Genomic DNA, 23,833 nt, shown 5'->3' with positions numbered 1-23,833 from the left:
GTCCTGCAGCCTGTATTGATGACAACATTCCTTTGGTTTATAGATGCTAAAAAGTTGCTCAGATTGAGCTGCCTACTAATGGCTTCTTGCCTCTTTCCCAGCATTACATGGTTATCCAGAGTTCCCAGTTACCCAGAATTCATAACGTCTAGTATTCTCGGTACTCACCATTTCCTAGCTAGTAAGTTAAGTATTAGGCAGAAGTAATCAGCAAGAAAAAATGCTGAATCCTTTTCAGCAGGGTTCTACCAATAGAGTTCTGGAACTTTTCATTTCTTTAGACAAGCAATGCTGCACAAAAGACCCTACTGTGTGAAAGAACATAGAGTCTGGATGGAGCCAGACTCCTTAGGGTAAATCTCAACAACACAATTTCCCACTTAAGTGACTTTGGGCAAATTAACGTCTTTGTGCCTCTGTTTCTCACCTGCTATTGTAATGATGAAATGAGTTAATTTATGGAAAGTGCTTAAGTCAGTGCCTTCTCCTGGCACCTTCTGGCTCTGGGGCAGAGCTAAGTGTTTGCAAGAATCTTGAAACACCCTCCACCCCACCTATTAAAATAAATAAGCAAATATCACAATTTGTAAAGGAAAAAAACACACGCTGACTTCAGAATGCACTCATAGGATCTGTATTTACTGCTTTTATATTTCAGAAGAAGCCACTGATAATGAAGCTAGAAATGGCCAAATTTCGTTCCTATAACATCAAACTGTTACTAATTATGGTCCTGGTCATATGCCATATGTTTCCCAGAAATAACAAATGTTCCATGGAAAAATAAGTGGCTAATAAGGGTGGGAAAAACATATATAGTAAATGTCCTTGTTTTTCTTGGCTGTTAACTTTAATATAATGAAATATTCAATGAAAATTATGAACATTCAACTGCAACTACTTCTACACCAGAAAGACACTCGAACTACTCAGAAATCTTTGTTCAATAGCATTGTCAAGCAATTTATTCTGAATCTCTTATATTTTAAATTTTGAAAAAGGTTACTCAGGTCTCAGGTTTTCCCCAGTACAAATTACAGTGGTAGATGTTAAATTAACTCCATGTGATTCTCATTTTCAGAAATACAATTTTAGATTGCTTAAGCGTTTCATGTATCCCCTTGAGCTGCCTTTAAAAAAAAAAAAGCCATTTGGGCTTTAAATATAGTTTTATTTTTGTGGTTGTTTTTTTTTTTTTTTCTACCAGGAACACATTTCCCTCAGACGATTTCTCAATATTGCTATTTAACAGGCTAAGTATTTTAGATTTTTGAAAAGCTCCCTTTATTTTACTTAAATAAATTAATTAAATTTGAATTAAGTGAATTTTTACAACTATGTAGTACAAGAAACTTAAGTTATTGATCAAGAGATCTCATCTATAAAGGAGGAGGATGAAGGTATGCTTTATTTCAGTAAATTATATATTAAAGATCATGTATTTTTAAAATAAATCAATCGGATATTCTCATTAAGTCCTATTTTCTGATACAGGGTAGGCATGATAATCACGTATGTGCTAAAAAGTGATCAAGATTTGATCCAAGCTAGTTGGGAGACAGACGCCGTGATCTGTAGTAGGATATTACTACACGTAATAAATGTGCTTACTATGTCACAGGCGATGCCAGGTGCTAGAATTACAATGATGAAAAAAGCAGGCCTGGGCCCTATCCTCGTAGAGCTTATAGTCGAGAGCAATGCTGCTTAAATCAAAGTGTGCTCTGGGGACCAGGATCACCTCAAGAACTATTTCTTACCAGACTGCAATGGGCCAAGTACAGATATTGCAAGTAGTCGTTTAGTCACTTTACAGCAGTTGGACATTGCTGCAACATCAAATGTGTGACCCAAATGTGTTATCTCGTCTCGTTGAATGATGCAGGGACCCATTTGTATATTGCCAAACTTGCATAATGAATTTTACATAGTGGGATCTAAGTACTAGTCATGGACAGGAGGACAAATATTGGCCTGTGATTAGTTGGATATTTAGAAAAAATAGTCCTTGTGATAGATAGTTTGAGAAGCAGTGGTCTAGTGCATTATAGGAAAGAGAAAGTGGTGGGGGGAAGGGAGAGAAGGAGGGAAGGAAGAAGGAATTTAATTCCAACTGAGAAAACGTAAGAAAGTTTAAGAAATGAGTCTTAAGCATGAAATGGAATTTGAAGAGTAGAGACAACAGTGTGAAAAGTGGTATGAAGAAAAATGCAAGAATGCCCCAGGCCACCTAGTTCATTGCAGTTGCAGTATGATATTGGGCTGGGGCAAAGGAAGGTAAAGAACATAAATCTTAGACACCATAGCATGGTGTCTTTAGAAGCATGCCACTTTAGAAGATCTAATCCTGTATGAATAAAGTGATTTGCAAATGCCATTTCTTAGCTTGGCGGTGGCAGAGAGAACACACATTCTTTCTGTTTTCAGAAACTTTGATTAAACCAGTTTTAAGGGAACATTAAACCAATATGTGCTATTGTGATAACTTATACTATATTGTCAAGTATCATCACCAAAGGACCCACGAGTGGCACTTCTTTCTCTCTGTTGTTTTCGGCTTCCTATCCAACTTGAATTGAACTCATTAAATGTGCCTCATTTAAGTTTCTATGTGTCACCCAAAGTCTATTAATTCTTGCAGCCGACTGAGTTGGAGTCTTTGACAGCATTATGATTCCCATAAATGTATCTTTTAAAATATAGTTAATCCACCAAATAAGTGGATTTTTAAACTTTGAGGGTAAAATTTTATAAGGTTTTAATGAATGAAACAAGGCTCTCAAAGTGTATGCCCTCTCCCCCACAGAAAAAGCATTACCATGTTAGGATTTCACACATTTTGCTGAGTAAAAATCTAATTATTTAGTCTTCTAATTCTAATGATATTATTTTTAATTGTGATGTAAGAACTATAGAATTATAAAGATACTATTGTGTCAAACTGGAAGCTATGCATTTAGAATTGCACGTGTTTGCAATTGTACAACTATAATACAAAGCTACAACATACCATTGTGAGTAACTGATTATGATATAGTAAAGCAGTGGTTCTCAACTTAGTGCTTTTGCCCCTTCCAGGAGACACTTGGCAATGTCTAGAGATGGCTGTCATGACTAGGGAGATACGACTGCCCCAGTACGCTACTAAACATCCTACACGGTGTAAGACAGCCCCTCACGACAGAATGATCTGGTCCAACATGTCAACAGTGTTGCCACTGAGAAACCTAAAGAAAACTAAAGAATCACAATAACAACGCTTCCATTATTCCTCTTGGCTTATATGAACATAATAACTTTGATTCGTGTAATCTGAAAATCAGTAACAATGAAGTTCCTGAAGATTAAAACAGATCATTAGTATGCCTCCTTTTGACACAATGAACTATTACCCCCTGATTTTTGCAAATAAGACCTGAAGGTGACCCTCACAGTTGCCCTGGTTTAATTCCATCAATGATAATACTTCCTATGCAGATATGCAAACACTGTCATCAGGACATCTTCAAGCAGATCTTCAGAAAAGCTGCCTCGGCAGGGTTGAAAACTCAAACAAGGTTGCAGGCATGCATTATTTTCTGCGTTGTGAGTCACTGATGATTTTGAGATGCACCATCAATTAAATAATAGCGGTTGGGAATCTGGCAAAGAAATGCCACTCCTTAAATATGTACCCTGATTGTAAGATGTGAACCTTTTTAGCGACGATACATATGCAAAATCTACTAAGTATATTAAGTGGATAAGAAGATACACTAAGCTCTTTTTGTAAAAAGAGATTGAAAGACTCTGAAACTCTCTCCTTCTTAGATCCTTCTCAACCAGTATTAGCCTCAGTTATTTTCATTTCAGTCTTTTCATCGTCCCGTCAACCTTCCGCTAGCACCCCAGGAACAGGTGGTGAGGTGCGCAGTGAGCAGGGATATCACTAGCTCCTCAGAAACAAGAGCAAACACAGCTGACAGCTTCCCTCTCTTATTTCCCTGTCTTGGAATTTCTCCAAAGTCTTTGACTGTGAATTGAATCCGTGAAGAACACCTATGCTGAACACGGTTCTAGCGCTGCTTCACTTTATTTAACTAAACAAAGGAATAACCACACTTAGATGCAATACAATATATATTTGAAATTACTTTTTAAATTCCGACTAAAGATCACCCACACTAGCGATTCATAAACAAAAACTTCCTATAAATCCTATATATTTGCTTCGTGGCATATTGTCTACTTATTCCACTAGAATTTAAATTCCAAGTGAACAGGGATTTTGTCTTGTGTTTACTGACTGAATGAGTAAATGAATGCATGCATGAATGAATGATCTTCTCTCAAACAGCTGAGTTCTTATACAATTGCAGACTTCTTTTGTTTTCACATTATTAAAAAAGACAGTAGGACTCGCTCCATGTTACAATCTATCATTGTTCATTCAGTTGTTCTCTACTAAGTCTTTCATGATCTTCCTCTGCCACCTTTCTAGCTTTCCTGGCATCATGCCCCCCTTGCTCTCCAGCAACACTGGCCTTGGATCAGTTGCCAGAAAGCTCCTTGCTCTTCTATCTGAGCGCCTCTGCCCAGAACACACTCCTCTCCAGCCCCGACTTCTTCAGATTTCTTCAGGAAGGCTTCCCTGATCACCACTTAAACCAGTCACGCTTAGACTTTATAGTCTCATAGTTTCCCATGTTTTGTTTTGTTTCCATCACAGTACTTACAATATTTGTAAAATATATTTGTGTAATTATTTGATTTATGTCTCCCCTCACCCTACACCACGCAACTGTAGTCAGACGCCATTAATATCCTCATGATCTGGCACAGTGCCTGTGTCAGGTGGCAAGCACTCAATAAATATTTATTAAGTGAATAAATGAATTATGTTTCTAGGGATGTAATCTGTTGCCAAATATATGAGTCCATGTTATGCTGTATTGCTCTCCCCTAAGGTTCGTATTAGGTACTTCATCAGTACTTTTTGGTTAAATGAAGTCATCATTTATCTACTGCAAACTACCTTTTCCTAAGTCTGCATGACACTGAAAGAACTTGTTGCAAAACTGCTGAGAAATAAACATTTTTCTAATCTTTTGTCAACATTCTAATAAAAAAGCAGTTTGCTTTTTTTCCCCCACTGAATTTATTGGCTGTTTTGGCATTAAGAATATAACTCGGTGGAAAATAGTTGTCAGGGAATCAGTTATTTGGATAATCAGTATTTGTGTCTACGTCTGTATTTGAAAACATCTGGAAGCATACTTGAATTATCCTCTAGATATTTGGTGCCTTGCGCTCTAAGCCTCTGAGATAATCTCTCTCCATTACTGTTCCTGAATGAAAGATAGTCTGTTGACAAAAGAGGTGCTTTTGATAGAGATGAATTTATGGGACACTGAAAATAAAGAGTAGTGAGCTCCTAGGCTAAGAGGATTAAAATAGTATTTTTTTTATGAGGAGGAGGAAGAAAAAGGGCTTTAATGCAGAAAACTGTAGAAAAATATAATTCTGTATAATGTCATGTAACTGAGAAGCTAGTCCCATGGGAAGCCTTGGGGAAGAGTCTGGAATTCCTGGGGATCTAGGCAAAATGATTCTAGCCTAAGGGAGCTAAAGAGAGACAACTAGACAATAGGAAATCAAAAATAATTTTAAATCTAGGATCTAAATTCATATTCTTCACTTTAAAATAGTTTCTTTTTTGTTCTTTTCATATTAATTTTATTGGGGAATATTGGGGAACAGTGTGTTTCTCCAGGGTCCATCAGCTCCAAGTCGTTGTCCTTCAATCTAGTTGTGGAGGGCGTAGCTCAGCTCCAAGTCCAGCTGCCATTTTCAATCTTTAGTTGCAGGGGGTGCAGCCCACCATCCGATGGTGGTTAAACTGGCAACCAACTCATGCTCATGAGTTGGAGCTCATGCTCCAACCAACTGAGCTATCTGGCTGCCCCTAAAATAGTTTCTTTACATATACCTTACCTATCAATTGTTATCAGGATCTCTGTTGCTAGGCGATTTTTATGGAAGTGTCTGAAATCCTTAAACAAAATTGCAGAAAGCCCAAGAAATTGGGGCAGCATTTGCTGACTTAGGCCATCGTCTTGGAGAGCCCCAGTTAGGAAGTTTAGCCTCTTCCCTGCCTTGGTCACTTCTCTCAAAGCCGACACTAGTCTAATGGGAAGTGGCTCATTCACTGCTTCAAGAGCTTTTCTCATCCACATTGTCACTTTCTCATCCATGTTGTCCTCCTTCGGGTCTGGCAGATGCCTCAAATCTGCAGCATGAATTCCTGTAGCCTTTCCTTGCTCCACATAAACCAGAGTGAAGAAGAACTTATGTAGGGCTCACTTGAGAAGGGAATCTCTAGTGAGGAACCACCTGCCACTGAGATGACAGACACAGAAGAGACACTTGGATGCTCAAGGAGGGGCAGAAATGACCAGAAGCCAATAGTAGACATTGATTCTTTACACCTCCATGCCACGGGGGAAGGTTCTTATGTTGAATCATGCTCACGCTTTACTGTCTTTCTGCAACAATTTTTTCCTGTTATTCTTCAGTTTGATGTTACAAAGATCCAAGGAACTAATACAATGGCTGCTATCATGTTTAGGGTTTTGGTAACTAGAGTATTACAAGAAGAAGAGCTTCTCAGGCTGTCTAATCACTACCAACTTAAATGTACACTTCTATTCCTGCCACTAGGAGAAATGCATTGGGGTTGAGACTTAGTTCTCAGTGTCATGAAGGGGAAAAAACCCCAAAGCATTAGATTTTACTTAGCATAACTTCAAGTATTTCATTACTGTTCTAGAGATCTCATTAAAAAGATTGGCCTACCAAATTTGGAATAAAGACTTTTCACTTTCACTTTCTTGTGACATTCAGATGAGTCACACTGCCCATCAAATAATTAAACCATAGACACTTGATGGGGATAAAGGAAGTGGAATGAAAAAGAGGTAAATTCATTTAAGTTTCATTTTACATCAACTTATCTCCTTTCCCCGCACTATCAGCAAAATACAAAATAAGGTATTGTTCTTGCCCACATTTATTTTTGCCGTTCGCTCCTCATATGAAACTATCTGGCCAAGTAAATCTTAGATTAATATTCGTGCCTTGTTTATAAACAGTTAACCAAAGTATTGCCGGGGCCTAACTCATGTTACCTTGTTTACAAATCTTGGCTGGCTCTCATATGGGGCCATAAGCATATTTTGAAAAATTTCCATGAAATTCATATACCAGTAGATTTCCTTTTCTGAAGAGCCAATTTCCTAAATATTCAGAGATGGCTTTTGAGACTCACATCAACACATTAGGAAAATAATAATGTTCCTATCTTAACAGGAAATTGACTATTGTGGGTGCCTCTGTCCTAATTATACTGTAATAGAATGTCAGAAGAATCTTTTCTGAATCAGAAAACATCCCCTCTACTTGCTGCACAATGTCTTCTTAAATTTTCCATACTAAATGAGTAGATTTTGAAAGTAAGGAAGGGCATGCACATATTGCCTTTTTCCCCAGGAAGCAAGACAGGTTTTTACTTCATTATCAGTTATCCTGTTTTGTTGTTGTTTTAAGTAAATTTCTTATACTTAAATAAGATTTCTATTTAACCCAAGTCACCACAGAACAGAATAGAATTTTTTAAAAAATTAGAATGGGTACATAGTTTTCTTTTCAGTAACACATAAATTTATCAAGAGTTAAAAATGGAAATTTATATACCTCATGACAAAGCTTTAATGACAGATATAGCGAGCATTTTCTATTTACCAAATACCAAGCCATATGATCACACACCAGAATGATGAGAATGCAACATCTTTGCATTCTGAATCATAACGTACACAATCTAAATCCCAGGCATTCAGAGGTGAAAAAAGTAACTCACAAGATGCAGTCACGCAGTGCCTCGGGTCTCAGCCTTCCACCGTATCAGGACAAATTTTTCACCAGCAGTTCTATGGCTCTGTAACTGAGATCACCCATCATTAATGAATATTTTACTTGAAGATTTGACAGTTCAGTAAAGCAGTTTATGTAAGGCTGTTACTTTTAATTCTTCTGTAGTTGCTTTTGCAAACAGGAAACAGGAAACACACCTACAAGAGCACTGACATATTTCAGCCTAATTGGTCTTTGGCTCAAAGTACTCAGGGTTGAGTCTTGTATCACAGAAAGTGATAGATATAATCCTCAAAAGAGTAGGATTAAGGTCCTCGCATTTCACAGTCTAAAATCCTTTAGACATATGCTGTGCAGAGAATTTATTATAGGGAGAAACAGGCATTCTTAGTAACATTCAGGTCTTATGGCCTTAATCCCGGAAGGACTGTAAACGTTAGAATAAATTCATATATATACACATACACACATACATACACATAACTATATAATATATAAAGTAATACATTATTTAAAACATATATATCATTTAAAATAATAAACAACATATTAAAATAATATATATAATTTTTTTTCTGGCATATATATAGAAACTATCATTCAGGGATCTTTTGGCTACAAATAACAGAAAACCCAACACAAACTCTCTTATACAAATAAATAACAAAACAATAAAATATTTTGGTTTATTGGACTGTGGGAAAAAATCCCAGATGTAGGGCTGCTTTTGGGAAACCAGAGGGTCACCAATATCATTTGATTCTCTGCAGTTCTCCTAGCACGGGTAGTCTCTGTAGGTTGACTTGACCTTATGGCTGCCTCCACTTGTGGTACAAAAAAAAATTAGCAGCAGCAGTTCAAGACCACACGTACATCTTCAAAGAGGACAGTCTACAGTGTTAGCATGCTGGCTGTCGCAAATTCTGACCAAGGTCATTGAAATTGCCCATCGCTGAACCAGTCACTATACTTCGCTGAATGTCTTTAAATTAAGTAAGGCTTATCTCTGGAAGTGAGGGTAGGATCACTGCAAAGAAAAATCACGTGGAAAGACATTCAAGATACTGTGAGGAAGGGAAAAGGAAGAAAGAGATATTGGGGGGCAAAATCAACAAATGTCCACTACAACGATATTCAGCAATAATCTGAATCTGAAGATTGGTGTTTGAGGATATGTATCCATAGAAACACTAGTCCTTGGATTATCTGAAGATGTCTGAAAGAGAATGAGCTGAAGTTCAACAGACATTGATTATTCAAGTTTCACAGTTAGTTGAACTTCTTATTAACATTAGATTTGCTCTCTGAAAAAACAGTTCAGAATAGTTCCACATTGTTTATGAAATACAGTTTACAGTGTATAAAGTGCTCTTGCGTTTGATCTTCCATGTTGATACCCAAAAAAACCCTGCACAGGATGGGGGTGGGGGGAAGCTTGGCCACCAGAAGCTTAAAGAGAGGGGCAGACACTGCTAGTTACCTATCCAATGCCCAGTCTACCTTTTTCCCTTACAGAACCTGAATTGTGTTCAGGGCAGCAGTTTGCCCTGTTAAAACTAGAGCTAAGGATGGGCAGGTGGAATGGTTTTGGCCCTGGCGATGGAAGCTGAAGTTACTAGATAGAGCTCCTGCAAAAGGCTCTGGCATTTGGTTTTTGCTCTTTGCCCTTCTTCTTCAGACATAAAACACTGATATAATGCCAGAGGTAGAGCCATATCTTGCAATCATGAAGTGACAGGCATGAAGACAAAAGCCACATGCTGTGAAAACTAAACTGAAAAAAGAAGCCACTACCCTGGACCTGGTTTGCCTGCTCCTGTGCTGTTATATGGGGGGGGGGGGGGGACCAAAATAACAACAACAAAAAAAAACACACACAACTCTATTTGGTTAAGACACTGTAGAAGGGTTCTTGTTACATGTAGCTGAACATACTTCTGACACAAAGAGGTTTCACAACCATGTAATGACAGATCAAGGCTTAATCCCAGATCTCTTGACAACCTGTCCAGCAATATTTCCAATAAACTGCAGTGCATCTCCAAAAGCAGAATCTGTATTCTGAATACTATGCAAACAGGCATTTTAAATCTACGCTTTCTTTCTCAACAAATAGCTCATTGAAATGATCCAAGCCATAGTTCAAATGGTAAAAGGAGATTCATTGCTTTTGTTTTAGGTTTCTTTAGCTTTTTAACATGTGACATTCTAGCACTTGCAAAATTGCTAAAGCAAGAGTTGAAACCTAGGTCATCTGACCAAAATTTCTTTCAAGGCTGCCTAAGGGAGAATTAGCCATCTTCCCAAATATTGCCATGGGTGAGTTTTCTTTCTGGACTTTCTCATTCACTTAGTTATTAAAAGACAAAGGAGGACCGCTGGTGTCTGGTTACATATGTAAGGAGTTTGGAGTCTCCACTTTGTCCTAACAGATAGGAATCAATTAACTCCTCTTGGATCTATAAACTGCTATGCCCAGGATTACAAAGACCCACAGGGGAATACAGGGAGTCTCTGCTTCCCTGAGCAGAGATACGTTCACCAGCATTAACCACTCAGGGAAGCAGTGCTGGGGTGGGGAAATCTGAACTGTAATTGACAAATTGCTGGAGTTCTGTGGGGACAACTCTGAGAGTTAAAAACTCCATGGGGACCCAGTCATAGGGGGGCCCTCCCAATACTATGAGAGTTATTTCCAGGAGCGCTACCAGATTCCCACAGTAAATACCAGAGAAAAATCCCCTCAGCCTTCTGGAAAAGGGAGAGGGCAAAGAGCCATTTTGAAATACAGCAGTCCCTCCTTACCCACGGTTTTGCTTTCCGTGGTTTCCAGTTTACCCTCAGTTACCGTAGTCTGAAAATATTAAATGGAAAATTCCAGAAATAAACAATCCATTGCACATCATTCTGAATAGCATGATGAAATGTGCCATCCTTCTCTGTCCAGCTCAGGACACGAGTCATCCCTTTGTCTAGTGTCCACTGCATCCACACTGTATATGTGTCCCTCCCGTTAGTCACATAGTGGCTGCCATCTCGGTTGTTCGATCAATTGTCACAGTATCCAGTGCTTGTGTTCAAGTAACCCTTATTTTATGTAATAATGGCCCCAAAGCCCAAAAGCAATGATTCTACTAATTGAGATATGCCAAATAGAGGCCATAAAGTGTTTCCTTTCAGTGAAAAGGTGAAAGTTCTCTACTTAATAAGGAAAGAAAAAAATCATATGCCTACATTACTAAGATCTACAGTAAAAACAAATCTATTCTCTGTGGCGTTGTGAAGAAGGAAAAGAAATTCATACTAGTTTTGCCCTCACACTTCAAACTGCAATAGTTACAGCCACAGGGAGTGATAGATAGGTGCTTAGCTAAGATGGAAAAGTCATTAAATTTGCAGGAAGAAGACATGAACAGAAAATATGTTCTGATTGAGGGCAACAGGTTGTGCCAGAAAGCCCTGAGCCAGTACAAAGACTTCAGCAAGGGATTCCCTGAAACTCATAACCACAATCACATAACTTTATCACAGTATATTGTTATAATTGTTCTATTTTATTATTTGTTAATATTGTTAATCTCTTATTATCCCTAATTTAAAAATAAAACTTTACCATAGGTATTTATGTATAGGAAAAATAATAGAATATATAGTGTCCAGTACTCTCTGGTTTCAGGCATCCACTGTGGGGATCTTAGAACTTATCCCCCGCAGGTAAGGGGGTACCACTTTATGCAAAAGTACTCTATTCTTTTTAGATATTTGAAATACAACTTTATTCTGATTCTAAACGAAAAGGAATGGGAATGACAGTAACCAACAAGATCTCCCCACTGAATATTGTGACATGACTGTAGCAGTCTGATATTTGAAACTCAGTAAGGAACCAACTGCATTCCAAAACGGCTAAATATGCAGGTCCAAAAAGGGAAGGTATTTTTAACTGCCACACTCACTCCGAAGCCCATCATCGCCTTCAGCATCCCAAAGAGTAAGCACGTGTTCTGCTTTGCTATGTAATAAAGCGGCAAACACGCTGCACCACTGACGTCACAGGACAGTTGCCTATAAAACTAGACTTCTGACACTTTCACAGGTCGTCATCCTCATCTGGGAGAGCCGTTGTCTGAGCAACCTCTAGGTCATGCTCCTTCTGTGCCCAGGACAATCTCCAGTAGGGAAAGAGCAGGCATGGCAACAAACTCCAAGTTAGGGCTCCGATGAATTTTCAAGCAAGCCAGAGGAAGGGTTTTTCAAAGTTGTAGTTACATGTGGCAGAGATGTTGTAGTGCTGAAGATTCTTCTTTTGGTGGAAATAATTAACAAGAACACAACCTGCAGGAATATTATCAGAACTCAAATGACCTAGGGAAGGGAAACACTCCACTGCAGCGCATTTGCAGCCATCCTTCCCCTGCCAAGGGGGGAGGAAAAAACTGCGAAACCCTTGTGAAGTTCACAGTCCACAGGCATAGGCTCACCAAAAGATTGAGACCTAATCGTATGATGCAAAGAATGCAGCTCAGTTCTCCCTGAAAACCTCACCACCACATTACTGAAGACGTATTTATAGTACATTGTGTCTGACTATGAAGAAAAAACGACCAGGCATACCAAAATGCAAAAAAACACAATTTGAAGAGACAGAGCAAGCATTAGAACCAGACATGGTAGGGAAGTTGGAATTAAAAGACAACGAAACTCTCACAAAGGTTGGAATAATTTACTGAGTGAAAAGTCAAGAAGGAGCCATACCCCAAAAAATCAATTCCAGAGGGATTAAGGATTTAGTTGTGAAAAGCAAAAGGTTAAATTTATAGAAGAAAATAGAAAACATCATTCTGACCTCCAAATGGGAAAGGAATTCTTTAGGCACAAAATTGTTAATAACAAAAGGAAAGACTGATAAATTTTCCTACTGTAATAATAAGATCTGTTTATCAACAGAAAACGAATAGACATGCCAATGTCTGAATCAAGCTTGAAACATGTAAAATCAACAAAAGGCCAGTATTCAGATTATATAAAGAAATGGTACTAATTGGTAAGAAAAAGACAACACAATAGAAAATGAGCAACAGATCTGACACATTACCACAAGGGGGAAAAATACAAATGGTAAATGGACATATGAAAAGATGAACAACCTAATTTGTAATCAGGAAAGTGTAAATTAAGCTGATGGTGGGAGTATACTTTGATATAAATATGTGGAAACAATTTAACCTTATCTTATGAATCTTATGAAGTTTAATTTTCATATACCCCCCCAACTGAGCAAATCCACTCTCACCTATATTCTCCAGAGAAACTCTTGTATATTTGCACTGGGACACATGCACAAAGTGTTTATAACAGCTTTATTCAAAACAGCAAAAAGCTATATTTGACACAAATGTCCACCAACAGGAGAGCAAATAAATAAATTGAGTTATATTCATACAATAAAATATTAGACAATCGGGAAAATAAATAAATCACAGCTGCATGCAACAACTGGAGTGAACCTTAGAAACATAATGAATGAAAAAAGCAAGTATCGGGTAACTACATACAAATGATGACTTTTTTAAATAAATAAAGCTCAAGAATAGCAAAAGTGAACAATCTGTAATACATTTTTTACAGTTCTATAATCATTTTGTCACATATGAAGATTTATATAAAGAACACTGCAATCACGACATAGAACTGTTTATCACCATACAGAACTCCTTCCTACTACCATTTATCATCACGTCCATCCTCTGTGCCCCCACCCCTTACCTCTGGAAACCACTAATCTGTTTTCCATCTTTACAATTTTGTCACTTCCAGAATGTTAATAAATTGAACATACAATATGTGACCTACTGAGATTGATTTTTTTTTTCAGCATGATGCTCTTGAGACCCATCTAAGTTGTCGCATCCATCCATTGTTGCTGACTTTTACTACTGAATTGTATTCCATGGATTGAATGTACCACAGTTTGTTTGACCACTTAACTGTTGTAGGATATTTTGGTTGTTTTTGGCTATGACAAATAAAGCTTCTAGGAAAAATTGTGTACAGGTTTTTGTGTGTTTATAAGTTTTCATTTCTCTGGGATAAATGCCTAGGATAGTGATTGCTGGGTCATGTGATAAATTTATGTTTAGTTTTTAAGAAACTGCCTAAGGATTTTCCAGAGTGGCTATACCATTTTAACCACCAGCAATGTATGAGAGATTCAGTTTTTCTGCATTCTTGGCCAGCATATGGCGTTATAGCTATTCTTTATTTTAGTTGTTCTAATGGGAGTGTGGTGATAGCTCATCACGGTCTTCATTTGCACTCCCTAATACTGTAGCTAGTGATGTTGAACATTTTTTCATGTGCTTATTTGTCATTTATATCCTTTTCAGTGGAATATCTCTATATTTTTTGCAGATTCTTTGATAGAATTGTTTTCTTTTAAACTATTGAATTTTGAGTTATTTATATAGTATAGATACGAATCTTTTGTCAGGTATGTGTTTTGCAGATATTTTCTATCAGTCTATAGATTATCTTTTCACCCTCTTCATAGAGCAAACATTTTTAATTTGGATGAAGTCCAAATTATTTATTTTCTCTTTTAAAGATCATGCTTTTGGTGTCATGCTTTTAGGAACTCTTCATGCAGCCATAGGTCCTAAAAATTTTCTCCTATGTTTTCTTCTAAAAGTTTTATAGTTTTCTATTTCATATTTAAATCTCTGATCCATTTTAAATTGTATAAGGATGTTTATTTTATTTTCTTTTGCCTATGGATATTCAATTGCTCTAGCACCAGTTTTTTGGGGGAAAAATGTCTTTCCTCCATTGAATTTCTTTTACGAAGTTGTCAGAATTCCATTGGCTATAGTTATACACAGCTCTTTCCAGCTTCTCTCTTCTGTTCCATTGATCCACATGTCTATCTTTCTGCTAATTCCGAATAGTCTTGACTATTACAGCCAAATAATAAGTCTTCAAATCAGGCAGAGGGACTCCTCCCACTTACTCTTGTTTTTCAAAATTGTTTTAGACATTCTAATTTCTTTCCCTTTTCATATATTTTTAGAATAATCTTGTCTATAGCTACAGAATTATTTGCTGGAAGTTTTATAATTACATTAAACCTGAGTATTGACTTAAGGAGAATTGACATCTTTACTGTGTTGAATCTTCCAATTTATGAACATAGCATGTCTCTCCATTTATTTAGATCTTTTTTGATTCTTTTCATTTTATAGTTTTCAGCATACAAATCCTGTACATGTTTTGTTAATTTACACATAAGTATTTCATGTTTTTGAGGGATTATAAGTGATATTGTATATTTAATCTCAGCATCCATATATACATTGCTAGTATATAGAAATATACACTATTTTTTTTCTATGTTTATCTTATATATTGCAACCTAGATGAACTCAATAGTTTCAGGATGGTATTTTTTGTAGATGTCATTGGATTTTTCTAGTAGACCATCGTGTCATCTGCAAAAAAGAGCAGTTTTATTTCTTCCTTTCTGATCTGCCTTTTATTCTCCCTTCTTCATTGTGCTGTGTACAACTTCCAGTACTATGATGAATACAAGTGGTAAGAGAGAACATCCTTTTCTTGCTCATGATCTTATGGGAAAATGATTCACTCTTTCACTATTGATTATGCTGCTAGATGCACGTGTTTCACAGATAGTCTCTATAAATTTTAGGAAATGTCCCTCTATTCCTATTTTTCTGAGAGTTTTTGTTTGTTTGTTTTTAATCATCAATGGGAGTTAAATTTTGTCAAATGATTTTTCTGCTTCGATTAATATGATTGTGATTTTTCCCCTTAAACTTGGTGGATTATACTGACTGATTTTCATTTTGAATGAGCCTTGCATCCCTAGAATAAACCCCATTTTGTCACGGACTATAATTATTTTTACATATTGCTGAATGATATTTGATAACATTTTGTTAATGAATTTTGCATCTCTCTTCATGAGAGTCATTAGTCTCTAATTTTCTTATGTTGTACTGTATTTTTCTAATTTCACAAAATGAACTGGGAAGTGTTCCAACCTCTATTTCTTGGAAGGGATTTTTAGGATTAATGTTAATTTTTCTTTAAATATTTGGTAGCATTTTTCAGTGAAACCTTCTGGACCTGGAATTTTCTGTTTGGAGAGTTTCTAAATTACTAATTCAATTTCCTTAGTTACAAGGCTGACCAAATGATCTCTTTTATATTGTGTCAGTTGTGGTAGTGCTTTTGGGGAAATTGGTCCATTTCGTATAAGTAGTGAAACTTTGCTGTGCAGAGTTGTTTGCACGTATTCCCTTTCTTCTGATGTATGCAGGTCTATAGCAATGTCCCATTTTTTATTCCAGATATTGGCAATTTGTGTCTTCTCTCTCTTTTGTGTCAGTGCTGCTGGAGGTTTATCAATTTTATTGCTCTTTTCAGAGAATTAGCTTTTTGTTTTTCTCTGCTATTTTCTCTTCAATTTTTTTTTTCAGCTCTTATCTTTATGCCCTTCCTTATGCTTGCTTTGGATTCATTTTGTTCATTTTCTCTAGTTTCTTGAAAAACAAGTTACTGGAGAAGGAAGCTTAGATTATTTATTTGAGACTTTTCATCTTCTCTAATTTAAGTATTCAGTGATACAAATTTTTCTTTCAGAACCATATTAGTGAAAATTGCGGAATCAAAGTCCGGGTGTCTGGTTGGCAGAACCGCTCGCCCCAGACCTACACCGCTTAGCCCAGAAGTGAAATATGCCGATTCTGGGGCCCCAGGGGAGGTGCTGTTTTGTAGCGAGAGAGGGAGGCTGGTCCTCCTAACTAACTGGGAGGGAGAAGGGTGACTAGCGCGATTCTCCCCCCTGGGACTCGGAGGTGGCCTTGGCTCTCCCGGTGGGCTTGTTGGAGCGCGTTCTGGAGAACGGCTGGGCTTTGTCTAGCGTTTGCCGAGTGTTGTCCCGTTGGGAGCGAAGTGGTTGGGTGGGCTATGACCGGATGGGATGCCTAACGGCTCCGTGGGGGCTCTTGGTGCCAGCCGAGGCCTTTGGCTTTGGGCAGGGGCTGTGCTTTCCCAAGAAATGCTCCGTGCGGGTCACTGGCTGCCCATCCTCTCTGCGCATCTCTAGTCCCCTGGGCATCACCACTCGGTGGGAGGATGAGCCTCCCGCCCCTGCTGAAGCTCTGACGGAGCTTGGCAACGAAACGATGGTGTTGGACCCCAATAGGAGACACTGGGGATCCTTTGGCACTTTCACGTTGCTTAGGTTCGAAATTTGAAGTCGTCTGTAATAGTGTCGCCGCCTTCTTTTTCACTTTACTTTTTGTGTGGGTCGCGAATTAAAGGAAAGTCAAAAGGGGGGTGGGGAAGCGTTGCCTCAGGCTTCCCAAACCTATTAAGAATGGATATAAATTAGTTTTGAAGTTTAGGTAATATCTTGGTAGGTCTCAATCCAAACTTTCTCTAAATTATTGGAAATAGTAGCCATTCCAGGAATATTCAGTTAGTATTCGTTTGTTTTGGCAACCAGAATGCGTAAAGATGAGAAAAAGTGTAGACTCAAGGTTTGTTAAATCGAGCATTGCAGGTGTAGAAGTGAGGAGTTATTAAGAGAATGAAGAGGTTGGCCATTTTAACAGGAGGTTTGTGTTCTGCTTGTAAAACTGGAGAGAGCTGGACAATAGATTTAGTGTCCTTTGCACTTCAGATGGTTATGGAATGGCCAAGAGGTTAAATCTAAAGGAAGTTAAACATACCCTTCTTCTAAGTGAAGACAATTACAATGTTTTGATTTACAATTGAGCCCAGTTTGAGATTTTAAAATTACCTTCATTTTGGTGACGAGTTGGGGGGGGGGCAGGTGATCCTAACTATATATTTTACATAGTTGCATAATTGCTGCCCAAACTCCATTCAAAGGAAAACAGGACTTGGAGTTTTGTTTAAACACATAATCCTTAGAAGTTTAAAGTAGTTATGATTTTTGCACTTTTATAAAAATGAAAAAGGTGACACAAAATTGGACTCGGTTACTTGAAACTGGAGGAATTGGCTCACTTAAAACAATCTCCTACCCAAATGATAGATTTCCGTTGTCACAGGAAAATAAGAGTTCAGATGAAAAACAAGGTGTTTTAACTTGTACTCTCTGTACCTACCAGCTGTTATATCTGTATGTGGTCATCAGAAATATTATTAAAAGGATCAGAATACTTAAAAAAAAAAAAAACTTCATTAGCTGAGTCTCACAAGATTTGACGTGTTGTACTTTCATTTTCATTTACTTCAACATATTTTTTTAAATTTCCTTGAGACTTTCTTTTTTGAGATGATTTAGAAGTTTGTTGTTTCAGTTCCAAATGTTTAGAAATTTTCCTGTCATCTTTCTGTTATTGATTTCTAGTTTGCTTCCATTGTATTCAGAGAAGACACTCTGTGTGATTTCAATTCTTTTAAATTTGTTGAAGTTTGGTTTATGGTTTATCTTGGCATATATTTTGTGGTGCTTGAAAAAAAAAGTCTTCTGCTGTTATAGGGAAGATTCTATAAACGTAAATTAGATCTGGTTGATTGATAGTGTTGTGTTCGCTATGCTTGTTGGTTTTCTGTCCAGTTGTTTTATCAATTGTTGAGAGAGGTATGTTGAGGTTTCCAATTCTAATAGTGGATTTGTCTATTCTTTCAGTTTGATCAGGTTTTGTTTTACATATTTTTCTCTGTTGTTTGGTACATCCTTAGGATTTGCATGTAAAATATGTATGCTTGGTATGTCTTTTTGTCCCTCTATGTTCCTAGTAATTTTCTTTGCTCTGAAGTCTTCTTTATCTGATTTTAATATAGCCACTCCTTTCTTTCGATTAATGTATGCATGGTATATCTTTTTCCATCGTTTTACTTTTACCCTCACATTTGAATGTAGTTTCTTGTAGATAGCATATAGTTGAATCACTGTTTTAAATCCAGGGTCAATCTCTATCTTGTGTTTTGTATATTTAGACCTCTTTCACTTAATGTAATTATTGATATGCTTGGGCCAAAGTCTGTCATTTTATTTTTGTTTCCTGTTTGTTCTCTATTCTCTCTTTATTTTCATTTTCCAAATTTATTGTGATACTTAAACATTTTTTAGAATTCCATTTTATTTATCTATAGTTTTTTTAGTATATTTCTTTGTACAGTTTTTTTATGTTTGCTCTCCATATTACATTAAATATACATAACTTACCAGAGTGTATTGTTGCTATTATACCAGTTGAAGTAAAATCCTTACATCCCTTTACTCTCCTTCATTTATAAAATAATTTTCTTAAATATTTCCTCTACATACATTGAGAGTCACATCAGACAGTGCTGTAATTTTTGCTTCAATCATCAAACATAATTTAGAAAACTTAGGAGAAAGTTTATTGTACTTACTCCTATTTTTACTCTTTGTATTATTCTTTCCCCCTTCCTGATATTCCAAGATTCCCTATTTTATCACCTCTTTTTAGGTTAGAAAACTTTTCTTTAGCTATTTCTTTAGGTCTGCTGGTGACAAATCTCTAAGCTTTCCTTTAGCTGAGAATGTCATGATTTCCCCTCATTCCTGAAGGATATTTTCACTGGATATAGAATTCTGAGTTGACAATTCTTTTCTTCTAGCATCTGAAAAATATTCTGTCATTTCCTGCTGGTCTCCATGGTTTCTGATGAGAAATCCACTCTCATTCTAATTGTTTTCTCCCTATAGATGAGGTCTCATTTCTCTTTTGCTGTTGTATTTTTCAGAAGTTTCACTGATATGTCATAGTGTGGATTTCTTTGGCTTAATCTGATTAGGGTTCCACTTAACTTCTTGATACTGTAAACCTGTGTTTTTTGTCAAATTTGGAAAACTTTCTGCCATTGTCTCTTCAAATACCTTTTAGCCTCATCCTCTTTCTCTTCGTTCAGAAAAATGATGCTGATGATACACATTTTAGACAATTTTTATATTCCCATAGGTCCCTCGGCTTAACTGCCTCCAGGAGACAGGACAGGAAGTTGAGGTACAAACAAGCAGTGTTTCAGCATTAAGCCATAACTTGCTACAGTGCTATAAAGCTTTCCTACTCTGGCCTTTTCAAACTTCGCCTTCCCTAACCCCTCATGTTACTTCAGCCCTTCAGCTCCCTCAGATTCTTGACTCTTTTGCATGAGTTTTTATTTTTTCTCTTCTCTGTCATCTGCTTCCTGTGGCTTTTTGTTTGCTTACATGACCTCTGACCCATTTTGCCTTCATATGACATCTTGTGCATGTGTGGGTTCCCTAACCCATCTCCCTGCCCAAGGCCCTTCACCTAACTAAGTACCACCTAGACATTTTAATGGGTTCACTTTCCGCAATACTTACATTGTTTTCCAAAGCTAATGGAATACAGAGCTTTCTTCTCTTCAAAGTGGGGGTGGGGGAGATTGATTTTAAAAGCCCACAATCTCCTCTCTCTAGGAGATGTTTCTATGAGGCTACCTGCTACTTATTATAAGTGCTCCTTGCATCCCAAGCCCAGCATGTGGAGGCAGGATGAGAAATGGGTGGGAGGACACATTAACACTGAGAAGCTTGATAAATAATAACAGCAAATACTGAAAATAACTAGGCAGAAGTAATCTACTTTTAGAAATTTTATTTGTGTGAGGGGCAAGGAGGAGGGAGAGAGAGAGGGCTGCGGAGAAGTGGCTGGAAATGTTCATGTTCTCTGGAGGTGGAGGCACGAAGATCTTCCCCAATCAGACAGCACTACCCCACCCCTCCTTGACAGAACTCTTTCTCAGCTTTCTCAGGCTTCTGCAGCTCAGTAAATGCATCCCTCCCTGTGCTGTAAACGGCATCCTTGCTCTTGCCAGCAGAAAGGAAAAGTGTCTAAGAGACTGCAGGCTGCTTTGATCCTCAACATCACCCTTTCCCAATTACAGAATAGCCTGATCATATTTTGACCTGAGCTCCTAGAGAGCCAAGGATCAGTCTGGGATCAGTGTGTCTCACCTGTACACCTGTGAGTCCCTGGTATGCTAGGTGTGACATGGCAAAGCCATGAATGCCATATGACACAGTCTGCATGGTAAAGATAGGAACTCACAGGAGTTCCACATGTCCCCCCAAATGCTGTCTGCTGGACACCTCTGCTGCTCCCTCCTAGGACTGGGGACGTGGATAAATGACCCTGATCCTGTCATGGCCAGAGCCTCCTGGTTTAACAAGACGAAGCAGTGCAAGTCTGTTCAATTCTGTTTCTGTCATTTTCCTTTCCCTAGTGAGCAATTTAATTATGTTATGAATCGATGTGGATCACTAGAGCTGGAGGAAGATATAACACGAGGGAGATAATGGCTCCCACTTGGATGAATTATACACACCTTTGAGCTCTTGTCAGATCTGTCCTGTGCAATCAGCAAAGAGGGAGTATTTTGAGCTTGAATCTTCTCTTCCTTCTTCCCTAATCTGTTTCATAAATGCACTCAATATCATGGTCAGACAGCAAAAAGAAATAAAAAGACTTCCTTGCTCTTCTCTACTCTGAAAATCTCTACATGTTTCTCATCTCCCCACCTCCTTCCTTCCTGACTTCAAGGAAGAGGAATCATCCTCCAGGCAAAGGTTAATCCCTCCATTTGTGAACTGACTCTCCCCTCCAACATTATCCACAGCTCACTCCATTCCTGAACCCCATCAATTTTCTTACATCTTCCGGATGCCACTTTTCTGGGCTCCTTCTCCAAAGCTGTAAAATAGCCTTAGACTCTTTAATCCTGCAAACCTGCCTTCTATTTTTTTTTATCCTTTACATCCTACCTCTCTCCTTCTCTTCTCCATCACCATTTCTAAAAGTAGGGTCTATACTGATTATTTCTATCTCCCTTATTTTATTTATTCTTTAACCCATTACAACCAGACCTCTATCTGCTTTCTCCAAGGTCCCCAATAATTTCCAGGTTGCCAAATGCAATGACCTTGCCCTTTCTACTTAGCCTTCATGAAACCCACTCTGCCCTTTGCTTCCCTGATAGTGCAATATCGTAGCTTTCCTCAGACCTATCTCTCCATTCCAGTTCTTCCACTATCTCCCCCTTCTCTGACCATCCCATAATTATAGGCAATCCCCACTGTCCAGGGTTGCTAGATTTAACAAATAAAAATACAGAATGTCCAGTTAAATTTGAATTTCAGATCAACAATGAATAATTTTTTCCTAGTGTAAGTATATCCTAAATATTGCATGGGACATTCTTATACTAAAACATGATTCTTTGTTGAGCTGAAATTCAATTTTAACTGAGCATGCTGTATTTTTATCTGTCGTTTCTTCAACACTCATCTCCTCTCTCTAACTTCTTCCCATATGGATGTTTTCTATCCCCACAGCTTCAATAATTATCTTTCTCAGATAATTCCTAAATCTTTATCTCTTGCACCAATTGCTCTCTCTTCCCTTTTCCTTCTTCTTCTTCTTCTTTTTCTTCTTCTCTCTCTCTCTCTCTCTCTCTCTCTCTCTCTCACATGTGTGTGCACATTTCTTTGTATTCCCCTGGGTATTCTACAACATCTTCAATTCATTTTATATAAAACTGAAATTGTTATCATAATTATCATTATTATTATCATCATTATTATTTGAACTTACTATTTTTGACCCTCAAGCCTACTTTTCTATCTGGCTTCTCTATTTCTATTAATACTTCTCCAGGCTCCCAATAACCTCAACTGCAAATCCAGGAGCCCTCCCTAATCAAATGCTGAATCTTGGTTGATTTTATCCTCACCAGTACTCTCAGCTCTGTCTTTCTTCTCATTCCCACGGATACTGCTAACTCGAGGACCATGTCATCTCTGTAGGACTACAATCTATATCAGTCTATTGAAATGTCCTTCTGATTAGTCACTCTCTCTCTCTACTTTCATCCATCCTGGACCCCTCCATGCTCAATTAACATCCCGATTAAATTACAAGGATGGCCATGCCACTTCCTTAATCAAGAAGTTGCCTACTGGCTCCTGGTAAAAATTCAAGCTCCCTAGCCAGTATTCAGGGCCTTCAATGAGTTGATCTTTCTCCTCCTATCTCCCTATGATCTCCTTTATGCACCCCAAACTCATGGCACATCAGAATACAATGTCTGGGTCTTTCCTATCTTTGTTTGCTCATATTCAGACTCAAAAGCAGACTATTTTGAGGGCAACTCTTGCCATTTCTGTACAAATAGATGCTCACTAAATGTTTGCAAAATTAGTGACATCAGTTCTAAACTATCCATATTAGCAGGATTAAGTAATTAAATCCACAAATTATTTATATGATGATGCAAATGACTGTATTTTTTAACAAACCCAGTATTTTCTTTCTGCCAATTGTGGGTAATGTCAAGTCCTCAGAAGCATCTCATATGTCAAGTTGCAACATGTGGAAACTCTTGCACCAGGGGTATAGACAGACATAGACCCCACCCATTCTCTGCTGCCTCTCTTGATTTACTTTTTGAATTCTGAGCTCTTCCCTGATTCCCCTTACTTTTTATACATGAAAGGTTATATAATATTCTCTGTAAATGTCCTTGAACGCTGTGTTATTTAAATCTGCAAATAAGTATATATTCTCAACTGCTGCCAACCCCACATGCTAATCGAAAAACACTGAATGCTTTAATAATCTAAATCAGAGGTCTGCATCAGGTCAGATATTAAATATTTTTGGCTTTGCAGACCATATGGTCTCTGCGGCAAGTATTCAACTCTGCCATTGTGTCACAAAAGCAAATGAGAAGGTCTGTGTGTCAATAAAACTTTACCTACAAAAACATGTAGGCAGACTGCCGGTCATTGTTTGCTGACCACCCCCCCAACCTAAAATAAGCTTCTGGTGAACCATTTACTGCATGTTTTCTTTCCAAACTATATTTTATTGTAGTC

At 37.7% G+C, this 23,833-nt stretch overlaps 1 protein-coding gene across 6 annotated transcripts in view; it reads right to left on the bottom strand.

The window, feature by feature from the left end:
- The window catches only part of NCALD (neurocalcin delta), a 410,486-nt gene that overhangs the window by 152,907 nt on the left and 233,746 nt on the right, over positions 1–23,833 (bottom strand). For 4 of the 6 annotated variants that reach the window (XM_081070493.1, XM_081070492.1, XM_081070496.1 and 1 more), the window contains one exon: positions 7,898–7,981. The exons of the other annotated variants lie outside the window; for them this stretch is intronic. The gene's annotated coding sequence lies outside the window, so the exon portion shown is untranslated. The remainder of the gene's footprint in view (positions 1–7,897; positions 7,982–23,833) is intronic. 6 annotated transcript variants of the gene reach the window in all.

Source organism: Rhinolophus hipposideros, assembly GCF_964194185.1.
Source record: "Rhinolophus hipposideros genome assembly, chromosome: 13".
Classification (NCBI taxonomy): Eukaryota; Metazoa; Chordata; class Mammalia; order Chiroptera; family Rhinolophidae; genus Rhinolophus; species Rhinolophus hipposideros.
This window is presented reverse-complemented; position numbering and strand designations above follow the sequence as displayed.